Raw genomic sequence first — 12,648 nt, 5'->3', positions numbered from 1 at the left:
ATCTTGTTAAATCACAGGTGGCTAACTGAGACTCCAAATCCAGCAGTCTGATCCATGCAGAGAGATCTTGACAGTCTGTCTCCCACTCCCCAAAAAAGTGAAGCATGTATTCCTGAATGTACAATACGCACATGGTTTGAAATTTTAAAAATGAAAATATTTTGGAATTATCTGAGTGCAGAAATATCTTAACAATGTATTTAAAACCAAAACATTTTCTTGTTCTGATAACTCAAATAGTTGAAAGGCTATACTACCACACAAAAAATATCACCTACGGGCTGAACAAGCACAACAAATTTCATCCCAAAAAGTAATTTTTTTAAAGAAAATTGAAAGCCTTTGAAAATAGGAGTTTAGAGTAGACTGGCCATCTCGACCTTAACTATAGTATATAGTATCACTGAGGCAACACTGTAATAAAAAGGGAAGCACAGAGGATATTTGTTAGATTACTTTTACCACGGTTGACAGTAATACCATGATTGCTTTTCACAGGACTCTATGAGCAGAAAAGTAATGTTTATAACTTGACTTTTTATAACAGGGCTTCAAACTGAATTTTATCACAGATGTTGGGTAGGAAAATCATGTCATTGGCATTCCAGAAGTAAGAAAATTTTGCTTTTAGCTTGCATCTGTATTTAATTTCTTTGATAAGCCATACAATGGAAGGTGAGGCCATTTCTCCTTTATGGGGCACTGTTTCTGTACATCCCCCACTATAGGAATCTCAAGCTGTGCCTTGGGAGTCCCAGAACTATTGCATACAAATAACGCTTAGGGGGAATTAACATATCAGTTGAAGGATCTGAATGTTCTGACAGGTAATAAAAGATCCCTTCCCCTCACAGGTTATCAAAGAGCCATACTCCCTGTTTCCTCTCTTTCCTTCTATCAGCTGTAATTTGCAGAAACATGAATCTTCATTTTATATGATATTTCTAAATAATCTTTTGAAATACGTTCTTACAGAATTTAGTGCTGAGGGTAGATTAGTAATTTCTTGTTGGGTCAGTGGGTCATTCAAGATGGCTAACCTGGAGAAGAGATCTTGATACAAGGATGTGCCATATGGTACGTCCTTATATGCCAGCCAACACACCTACTGGTTCCACCTGATTCAGCAAAGGCCATTCTACTCAGACCTGTTCAATTTGTGCCACGTTCATCTGCGGAGTTCTCTCAGAGCGGAAGAGGAGATTGCAGGTGAATTCTCTCGGAGCAGTCGGACTGCAGCATTGATGATAATTCTGCTCCACAGGTCTCAGTGCCAAGAATGATGATACCTAGGAATCTTTGATGCCTTTAAGTTTAGTCTTGAAGAATAAAAAGCATTCCTTATTAGAGAGGTCTGAGGAAGAACTGCACCAAACACACTCATTTAAGGGCCAGGTGCATTAAACTTCTTGTGCCAACATACAAAAGAGGTAATTGATCCTGATGAACCACTCAGACTGGGGGAGGTCCTCAATTTTGGGGGGCTCAGATCCTCAGACATAAAGTTAGTGATTTCTTTCCCCTGACATTGGTAAAATATCTAATGCAGGGGTCTCAAACTCAAATGATCACGAGGGCCACATGAGGACTAGTACATTGGCCCAAGGGCCGCACCACTGACCACCCTCCCGTCCCCGCCCCCGCTCCACCCCTTCCATGAGGCCCCGCCCCCGTCCCTCCTCTTCCCACCCCTTCCCTGAAATCCCCACCCTAACTCCGCCCCCTCCCTGCCCCCAGGGGGTGCAGGAACAGTGCAGGGTGCAGCAGGGGGCTCAGGGCACGGGGTTGGGGTGCAGGAGGGGTGCAGGGTGCGTCAGGGGGATCAGGGTAAGGGGGCAGGGTGCAGGGTGTGGCAGGCAGCTCAGGGCAGGGGTTGGGGTGCAGGAGAGGTACGGGGTGCAGCAGGGGGCTCAGGGCAGGGGGCTGGGGTGCAGGAGGTGTGCGGGGTATGGCAGGGGACTCAGGGCAGGGGTGCGGGGTTCAGCAGGGGGCTCAGGGCAGGGGGTCGGGTGCAGGAGGGGTGTGGGGTGCAGCAGGGGGTTCGGCTGCAGGAGGGGCTCAGGGGGTGGGTCCAGCCCGGCACGCACCGGGGGCAGGGCAGGCTCCTTGGCCAATGGGAGGTTCGGGGGAGGTACCTGGAGGCAGCACACAGACCCCTGTGCCCCCCCCCCCCGGTCTCGGTCACTTCCCGGAGTGGTGCGGGGGCAGGGCAGGTAGGCAGGGAGGGAGCCTGCCCTACCCCCCAGTGCATGCTGGGCTGGAGCCGCTCTAAGTAAATGCTGGGGGAACTTGGGGGCCATGGGGAGCTGGCGGGCCACAGACAATAACCCCGTGGGCCATGGGTTTGAGACCCCTGATCTAATGATTTATTGTGGCATATCTTGAGTGGTAAGGAAGTCTGCAAGAGAATTCTGATATTTTATTCCCTTTTGTGACACCTAGGAGGCTCCGAGGACATCTAGAAGCAGCACTGAGGCAAGGTTCAGGACAAATATGAACAAAATAACTTTTTCCTTTAGATAGAATACCCAAGCTACTGTGCAGATTTCTCTCAACAGGAGCTTGTCATTAAGAATGCATTTAGTAGGCTGAGACATATGGAAGCCATAATACATACAGTCCCCAATGCCAAATTGTGTGTGAAGCACTATTGGTCTTTTTTCATTCCCAAATGTTTCCTTCTGTGATTGAGAATTAAAGGGTCTATAATGCCTCACAATATGTGACAATGGTGTATATCAATGTATACTCTGTCTGCATTGTATCCTTTTATCTAAATGGTATTTCTAACAACTGATGACTTTGTGGAGGGCTGGGAACACAATATCTGGATCAGTAAACATTTCAGAGAAATGTTCAACTTACTTACAATATTTCAGTAGTTTAGAATGCATTACGGTAATCTCACATACTTTGGTATTCCCAGAGACAAAAACTATGGTAAAATGGAGTTAAGATTGGGAATATGTATTAGTGATTTAAGGGTAAAAGACATTATAGGGGTGTTGTAGTGATCCTGGACCCAAGTGTTTTAAACCCAGGAAATTCAGTAAAGGCCACAGTTAAAAGGAATCCACAAAGCTTAAAATATGGAGATGCAGTTAAACCCAAACAACGTTAACCTTGCCCTGTTGTGATGCTGTAAAATAACCATATGATTAAGATGAAGGCACTTTTGTATTTGTGGTCCTGGAACAGATAAAAACTGATTTTTAAATATGTCAGATTTTTTCCCTCATGGCATTACGGGGCACGGTGTTTCTTGACTGCAAGCTACTATATTCATTAAAGGGGATCACGTTAAGGCTTCCAAAATCACATCATATTGACAGATCCTGACCTTGGTAAATATTTTTATAGTTGGTCTAAGCAGACTGCTCAAAAGGAGATATTACAAATATGGAACTTCAGCCTGTCATGAGCTAAGAACCTTACTGTTGACATAGGGTATGGCCTCTGCTGCCTTGAACAACAATCTTTACTCCTTCATTTTTAAAGAAGAGTCATGTGGTCAAGTAGTTATAGCAGCTGACTGGAAGGAGTTTTATTTACAGCTCTCTCACTTGCTTATTGTGTGGCTCTGAACAAGTTACTCAACCTCTGCCTCCTGTTTACACTCTTTAAAGTGATATAATATGTGACTATTTCACAGTGATGTTGTGAGATTTAAATATTTGTGAAGGATTTTAGGACCCTCTGATATATATTTAAATAAAGGTATTTTAGGTATTATTCCTCAGATGTGGAAAATGAACTATGCAGACAGCAATAGTGTATAAAGCTGGCCACAACTTCGAATTTCCAGTTCAGGGAAATTTTTAAATTTGTTTTCAGTCCAGTTTGGACCAAAACCAAATCTTTTCAAAATTTCCCATAAATAGAAATTTCCTAAAAAGGTTTATTGAGAAAATTTTTATTTTTGAAATTCAAAAATTTTGCTTCAGAATATTTTTTCCATGGGAATTGTCATAAATATAAAGGGAAGGGTAACCACCTTTCTGTATACAGAACTATAAAATCCCTCCTGGCCAGAGGCAAAACTCTTTCACCTGTAAAGGGTTAAGAAGCTAAGATAACCTCACTGGCACCTGACCAAAATGACCAATGAGGAGACAAGATACTTTCAAAGCTGGAGGGTGGGGGGAAACAAAGGGCCTGTCTGTCTGGGTGATGCTTTTGCCGGGAACAGATCAGGAATGCAGCCTTACTACTCCTGTAAAGTTAGTACATAATCTAGCTAGAAATGCGTTAGATTTCCTTTCGTTTAAATGGCTGGTAAATAAGTTGTGCTGAATGGAATGTATATTCCTGTTTTTGTGTCTTTTTGTAACTTAAGGTTTTGCCTAGAGGGATTCTCTATGTTTTGAATCTGATTACCCTGTAAGATATTTACCATCCTGATTTTACAGAGGTGATTCTTTTACTTTTTCTTTAATTAGTATTCTTCTTTTAAGAACCTGATTGCTTTTTCATTGTTCTTAAGATCCAAGGGTTTGGGTCTGTGTTCACCTATGAAAATTGGTGAGGATTTTTATCAAGCTTTCCCCAGGAAAGGGGGTGTAGGGGTTGGGGGGATATTTTGGGGGGAAGACGTCTCCAAGTGGGCTCTTTCCCTGTTCTTTGTTTAACACGCTTGGTGGTGGCAGCAAAGGGTTCAAGGTCAAGGCAAAGTTTGTACCTTGAGGAAGTTTTTAACCTAAGCTGTTAAGAATAAGTTTAGGGGGTCTTTCATGCAGGTCTCCACATCTGTACCCTAGAGTTCAGAGTGGGGAAGGAACCTTGACAGGAATATTTGTCAGAATTGACATATTATCTGAAATGTTTCCAATTAAACAAAAATAGCATTTTTTTTGCTGAAAAAATGTTTCAGCTAAAAATTTCAAACCAGCTGTAGCGTGTATTTGACATCAGCACAGATGTGCAATGTAAACTACTGCCTTCCGCAAACTGATCAATCAGTTTGGTCAGTTATCAAAGGCACTGGAACCCAGGTGAGAGGAGAGATTCAGCATTGTTTCTGAAATTAAATAGTGGGACTTCATAGACCTTTCTGAGTGAGAATTAACACTTCCTCTTTTGAAGAACTGATGCCAGCTCATGATAGGAGTCAGTGTGGAGTCAGCCAGGAAGGGAGGATTGGGATGCTAGAGAAAGTAGAGGTAATAATTTATTTTTGGTGCTGTAAATAAAAATCCCCCCCTCCAACTAATCAAATACAGAATGGCCACAGGGGCAATAGCAGTTATAAAATGTTTTTGGAGAGTAAAAATAGCACAATGTGCCATTGGAGGAACTGAAACGAATCTTGAGTAATAATATGCTGCAGTTGCCCTGACACGTAGTTCATATTTGTATGACATAGTTTATTCTCATTTTATAGTTTTTGATATATGTATTCAGAAGGCCATTGCAGTATTAGCTGTGAATTCATCTTGACCAAGGGTATTCCTTCTCTTTCTGCCAGTGTTTTGTGGCCTCAATGTCTATACAATCTGGTCTCCTAGAATCATAGGCTTTAAGGCCAGAAGGGACCAGTGTGATCATCTCCTCTGACGTCCTGCACATTGCAGGCTGCAGAACTTCCCCCAGCCACTCCTGCCATAGACTCATAACCTCTGGCTGTGTTACTGACCTCTTCAAATCATGATTTAAAGACTTCAAGTTACAGCAAATCCACCGTTTATTCTAGTTTAAACCATTAAGAGAGCTGTGCCTCATACAGCAGCCTCTGGGGATATTTGCCACTAGCACTTGCGGATGGGCCACGTGCCATTGTAGGCAATCTCATCATACCATCCCCTCCATAAATGTATCAAGCTCTGACTGCTTTGCCCTGACTGCTCCCCTTGGAAGGCTGTTCCAGAACGTCACTCCTCTGATGGTTTGAAACTTTCATATAATTTCAAGCCTAAACTTGCTGATGGCCAGTTTATATCATTTGTTCTTGTGCCAAAAGTGGCCCTTAACTTAAATAACTCCTCCTCCTCCTCCCTGCTATTTATCCTTCTGGTGTATCGGCCTTCATTTTGTTAGGCTAAATAAGCCAAGTTCCTTGAATCTCCTCTTGTTCAAACTGTGCCCCCCCCCCCCCAAAAAAAGTGGCTCTTTTGATTACTTGAATGGTAATACAACACCTAGAGCTTCTACACAATACTCTTTCACAATGGGATATGTCAGGCTCCCACTGTCTTAGGGTATGTCTACACTGCAATCATAGGGTATGATTGCAGCTTGGGGAAACCTACTTGAGCTCGCTTTAATTAGCGAGCTCAAGTACCAGAGCAATGAAGCTGTGGCAGCTCAGGTTTCAACACGGGCTAGCCCTGTGAGTGATTACCCAGAGTTCAGAGTGGTCTTGTACAGCCTGTGCTGAACCCCCACTACTGCAGCTTCACTGCTCCAGGACCCAAGCTAGCTAGATCAAAGCTTGCTTGGGTATGTCTGCCTGAGTTGCAATCACAACAAGTGATTACCATGTAGACATGCACTTGGAATGACTGTAAAATTCTGAGCAGGTATGTGCTGTACTCAAGCAGCAGAAAGCTCTTCACTCTTACGTTTTCTCTTCTTTGAATGGCTATACCAGGGATTCTCAAACTTCATTGCAGCGCAACCCTCTTCTGACAACAAATATTACTACACGACCACTGGTGTGGGGGCTGAAGCCCGAGGTTGTGGGGCTCAGGCTTTGGCCCTGGGCCCAGCAAGTCTAATGCCTGCCCTGGCTACCCCATTAAAATGGGGTCTCGACCCACGTTGTGGTCCGACCCACAGTTTGAGAGCAGCTGGACTATACTAATGGTTGATATCTATTGCTATTTTCATGTTTTTAGTGTAAGGAAGTTGGAGCCTGTCTCCTTGTTTGTTATGTATAAGTTCAGTTTACTTAGAATAAACATTTTCACAGAATCAGATCAGAGGTATAAAAATGCAATACTTCACAGTTCTGTTATTTCCTCTTACTGTCTTCACTCAGAGCCTGTTTACGCTTACCGTGCTGCAGCACTTAGTGAAGGCGCTAGTTGCTACTCAAGGGGCGGTAGCCATTTCAACAGGAGAAGCCCACCTGTTGCCATAGCACTGTCTACACCAGGGGTGAGGTCATTATAGCTCGGGGTTGGCAGTGTAGACCAAGCCTCAGAGTTGCTGGTTTCGCTTTTATTCCATAGTTCTCTCCTTTTTGGATGAATGCTATAAAGGTCACTCTTTTATCAAAAGACTTTCAAAGAATCCACTATTTTAACTTACAAAATCACAGTGCTTGAAGTTCCTCATAATCAGAGCTCCATTTTTCTTGTGTAGCATATTATTGGACCTACCATTTGTCATAGTCTCAAAACAATATACACTTTTAATAGACCAATTTTTTTTCCCTAAGAAATCATTCACAGATTTTCACATTAGTCATATAATGAATTTCCTTTTTGGAGATAAATGTGAATAGGATCAGCTGAACATGTGAGAGGTGCTTAGTTGTCTAAATCTAATGTAGTTTATGTGTATATTAAACTAATCTATGTAATGGTTTCCTAAAGAAGAAAAACATTTTGTATGTGGACCACTGTGTATTATGTCCACATGGTCTAACTAATTTTGTCTTCCCCTCTCTAAGTTATTGCTTTTTGTGAGGGTGTCTTAATAGTCTCAGTGTAACCTGTTTAACTTTGCCCCATTAAGTGACTAATATATGGCAAATCCTTTCTAATACAGCAGTTCTATATTCTGTATTGTCCAAAGGTGGGATTAGTGCTATTGTGTATCATAGAGTCAAAATCTGTACAACTGTTTTCAATATACCTCATTTTGATAGTCTCCTACTTCCATCACTTTCAGGACTTGGGAAGCTCCCTTCTGCAAAGATTTTTTCGTTTGAGGATACTGGGACAATGTGTTTCAGTAATGAGAATTTAAAATTGTGATGTTTTATCACTTTTGAAAAATTGTTCTGGGTTTTTTTTATCCACTCATAACTCAAAAACAACTTCATATAAAAACGGCAAACTTGGTTTATAATCTAATCCTTGTTAGTGTTTGTTTGCATTGTCCTAGGTCTGTTGGGCCAAATTTGTCTTGGTGTAACTCCACTGAAGGTGATGGAATGATATCAGAAATGAATTTGGATCACTCCAGTATTATTTGAGACTTTTGTTTTCTTTCTGTCTGTTTTCAATTATTATTAACGTTTATGTATTTATTTATTTTTGACTTGAAAGGGAAACAGAGCTAGCAGATTATTTCAGCCACTACAAAAGATGTCTCTGCATCCCTGCTCCGACTGTGCTTTCTTATTTGCAGTCTTTGGCATCAGTGCATTACCAAAGCACAACAGTCAGCTTGGTTCAAATTTCCTTTGAGTGGAAGCATGAGTGACAGGTCATCATCTATTCATTTACAGAAAATGTTCATAATCTAGTTAGGTTTAAAGTGCAATTCAGCTCTAAAATGTGATGGGGACAAAAGCACTATCTTGCCTAGAAAATGTATTCCTTTTGTCCCTTCAGATCATCACCACCAGCAGCCCTCTCTAGCATATGGCTTGAATCCCATGGTTACAAGGATCTGCCTGATATCCTCCCAGTAAGTAGCAAATATAACTACTTAACTAATATAGATTGGAAGACATGGGTTATATCATCGTAAGTGATTCAGATATCAACAGAGGAGAATTAAGTTCCAGGTGACAATGGGTAATGGTCTCCATTCCACAGAGCAGAGACGTAGGGGCAGAATTAAGGATTGTATTAGAATCTTATCCATACATTTCCTTTGTGGTTTAAAGGAGTTTTAAAAGTAAACTTTATGATGTTGATTAAAGTACACTCAGTTCTTAAGTGTAACTCTGTCTTAGCTATGATTTTTTGCCAGTGAATAGAGTGAATGGCTTTGAGGTAAAGTCTGTGACAGTTTGGAGAATCTGTCAGTGTCAACTTTTGAATTCATTCGTGTTTTTTGAAATCTTGATTGGCCATTTATTAGCAGGGTCCTGGCACGTAGTGAACAGCCCATGTCTGGAAAGGTGTGACAGAGCCATTAGGGAGTCATTAGCAGTGACTGGCTCTCACCAGCTTGAAAAATGGGGTTTCTGCCTTTGAATGGGCTATTTCTTTACAAAAACTTGTTTAGGGAGGAAGAGAATGGGTATGTGTGTGCTGGAATCCCTTCCCCTTGGCCCAAGCATGTGGCTGGAAGAGCTGTACTGTTTCTCTGGTTTCAGAGTAGCAGCCGTGTTAGTCTGTATTCGCAAAAAGAAAAGGAGGACTTGTGGCACCTTAGAGACTAACCAATTTATTTGAGCATAAGCTATCGTGAGCTACAGCTCACTTCATCGGATGCATTCCAAATAGTTGGTCTTCAGTGCTCTGCCTCATAATGCACCAAGACTTACACATTTTTCATATGACTAAACATGCACGTGCTCTAATAGATTCCAAATGCATCCGATGAAGTGAGCTGTAGCTCACGAAAGCTTATGCTCAAATAAATTGGTTAGTCTCTAAGGTGCCACAAGTACTCCTTTTCTTTTTACTGTTTCTCTGGCTGACTTCCATACAAGGTGCTTTTAAAAAGAGACAAGCCTTCTGAGTAAGGGGCCTTTCCACTGCCAGAAGTAGAAGATTGAACAGGAGAAGTGGGGGCAAGATGGACCTGGCCCCTGAAGGACATTGAACAAAACCCAGAAGGCTCTCAGGAGTGGCAAGGACACTGGAGGGAGGGATTTGCATTGAGATGTTTGTTGATTTTCCATAGATCTGTACTTCTCTTGTGCTCTCTAAGAGTAAAGTGTGTGGGTGTTTAAGAAGTTCCTTTGCAAAGCCTGTGTGTTGTTTGCTTCAACTGCCATGTGGTGCTTGAAGAGTTAAACAGTAAACCAGAGTGCCCATGAGGAGTGGAGCTCTGGAAAGGGTGTGCATACGCAACTGCGGCCTTGAGAGGTCTGAAGAACTGGTTCCAGGGTGTAAGTGGTTAGACCAGGGGTCCCACTGCAAACAGGGGTTTCAGAAGCAGGGTTTGCACCTGGGGAGTGTACCTGAGTGACCAGGAGCAAGGATCAGTCACTTCCTAGATCAAGAGAACGTAGCAGCTCGTGAAATCCAATGGTTTGGTTCCAGTGGAGCAGTCTGGTGACCCTGCACAACAGGCGACTCAGCCAGGCTGTAACAGAGTCATTGTGAGGGTGGTGCAGCAGAAAGCATCACTCTTGCAAAATAGCATACAAAGATGTTGTGGGGGTAGGCATACGGTGAAACTAAGGGGAGATAAATACACAACAAACTTATTTTGTACAAAATTTCTTTCATTATTAGTGACAGACTGCATGCTATGAAGTGATGTGCTAGAAAAAGAACAGTTACTTCAATTGTAAAGATGTCATTGTTTGTAGCATTTATGCTCATAAGAGGAAACACATTCGGGTTCTCATCAGGAAACACATCTGTGACTTAGTCACAGCAAACACGCTTGGTCTCTGCACATCTCGTAATTCCATCAGCTGCACTCCTTTCTCTTCCTCATTCCCCTTTCCTGTCTTCATGCTTCTGCACTTCTTAGGTGTTTGAAATAGTTGGTCTTCAGTGCTCTGCCTCATAATGCACCAAGACTTGCACATTTTTCATATGACTAAACATGCACGTGCTATAATAGATAGCTTAAGTGACTGAAATTTTAAAAGCTCTTCAGACATGTTCAGTCTTTCCCCAGAATTGTATCTGAAATGCAAATAATTATAAACTTCTTGTCTAGGAGTCTTAAGTGTGATTTTTAGAAAGGAAATGTCCTTCTTGTATATGCTGGGGGCCCTTCACCAGCTCTCAGCTTCCATCAGCTGGAAAGTGTGAAATGACAGCAATTTTCTGTAGTGTTGGTGATTGAGCTGCCTGTATCATAAGGGGGTGATACTGAAGGTCATGTCATTGGTAATTCTAAAACAGATTTCTCAGGCCATATGATTGGCCCTGATGGAAAGGATACAGAGCCCCTCATCTGTCCACCACAGAACATCTGTGCACATGCTTGCACACAGCCCATTATCTTTTGCAGCTACAGAAATCTCAAATAATGGAGAAGTGTCTGTTTCATGACTTGGTTGGGATTAATATCTGTTCTCTAAAAACAGTAGATCAGAGTTGCAAGAAGCTGGTACTCTTAGAAACTAGCAATTCCAGGTGACCGCTAATGTTTAAGAGAAAATTAAACAGAAATATTTTCCGTAGCGTGTGTGTCACAGTAAATGATAAATAGAAAATCTTTGGAAAAAATTCTGTCTCATTCATGGGGGGCACAAGATCTCAATTATTATAGGCAAGGAGGAGGGGGTATTGTAGGACAATGTTTTTTGTTGTTGTTGTTGTTATGTGCTTCTGACCAGGACCTGAACCTGACAGGGAAGGTCTTTAGCTGGTGTAAATTGTCATAGCTCTCTTGAAGTCAGTGGAGCTCCTGAAGCAAAGACAATTTACACCAGCTGAGAATTTACATATACCTTCATTTGTTGTCCTTTCTGTCCCTATTGTTATATCTGAGGAGAGAGAGGCAGCAAGAAAGCAATGTAATTAAAAGCAAAACAAACTCGACACCATTGCTGGGTTTCTCAGAGCCTGATCCAAAGCCCTTTGAAGTCAACAGAAAGACTCCAATTGACTACTTTGGGTCAGGCATTCTGTCTTTGCTTTGTCAGTCTGTGTTTTCAGGCCTGCTCTACACTTAAAAGTTTTGCTACTATAAATATCTCAGCTAAGGGTGTGATTTTTTTTAACCATAATAATAATAATAGAACTGGTAAAAGCACTGTACAGATGCAGTTATGTCAGTATAAAGGTGCCTTACACTGGCATAGTTTATTTCTTCTTCCATATAGGAATAGGAGTACTATTATAAAATATCTGGTTTCAGAGTAACAGCCGTGTTAGTCTGTATTCGCAAAAAGAAAAGGAGTACTTGTGGCATCTTAGAGACTAACCAATTTATTTGAACATGAGCTTTCGTGAGCTACAGCTCACTTCATCGGATGAAGTGAGCTTTAGCTCACGAAAGCTCATGCTCAAATAAATTGGTTAGTCTCTAAGATGCCACAAGTACTCCTTTTCTTATTATAAAATATCTGTATACTGACATAACTGTGTCCACATGGGAAGTTGTACCACTTTAACTATACTGGTATAATTTTCTTGCCTTAGACTACTAAAAGCAGGGACTGTCTCCTTATTTATATGTACTATAGCACCAAGCACATTTTTTTGGCATTTATCGGATAATAAAGATTATACAGAAGAGAATCAGGCTTCATTTAATTTTATATGAGGGAAACTGATTTTTCTGTGATCAGGATGATGTGTCATGGAACTGATAGATTTTGAAACTGTGGCCTTCTATTAACCAGCTGGGTTCTTAACAGGGATTTTCACTCTATATATGAAAATTATTTTTGAATAGTAAATTGTAATAAAACTGCAGCCATTGTGTTATAAAAAGTAACACTTGTCATCTTTTGGATCTGGAAATTCTTGAGACATTTACTAGAAGCTTATTTCAGCAAATGTTCTCCCATCATGGATTTTAAGTCAAATTCATTAAAGTTTGTGTTTTATTTATGAATAAATATGGACTAGTGTGATTGAAAATGGAAAGGTAGCAACATGTTGAGGAAATACA

This window comes from Eretmochelys imbricata, chromosome 1, assembly GCF_965152235.1.
Source record: "Eretmochelys imbricata isolate rEreImb1 chromosome 1, rEreImb1.hap1, whole genome shotgun sequence".
Taxonomy (NCBI): Eukaryota; Metazoa; Chordata; order Testudines; family Cheloniidae; genus Eretmochelys; species Eretmochelys imbricata.
Note: the sequence above shows the minus strand (reverse complement) of the source record.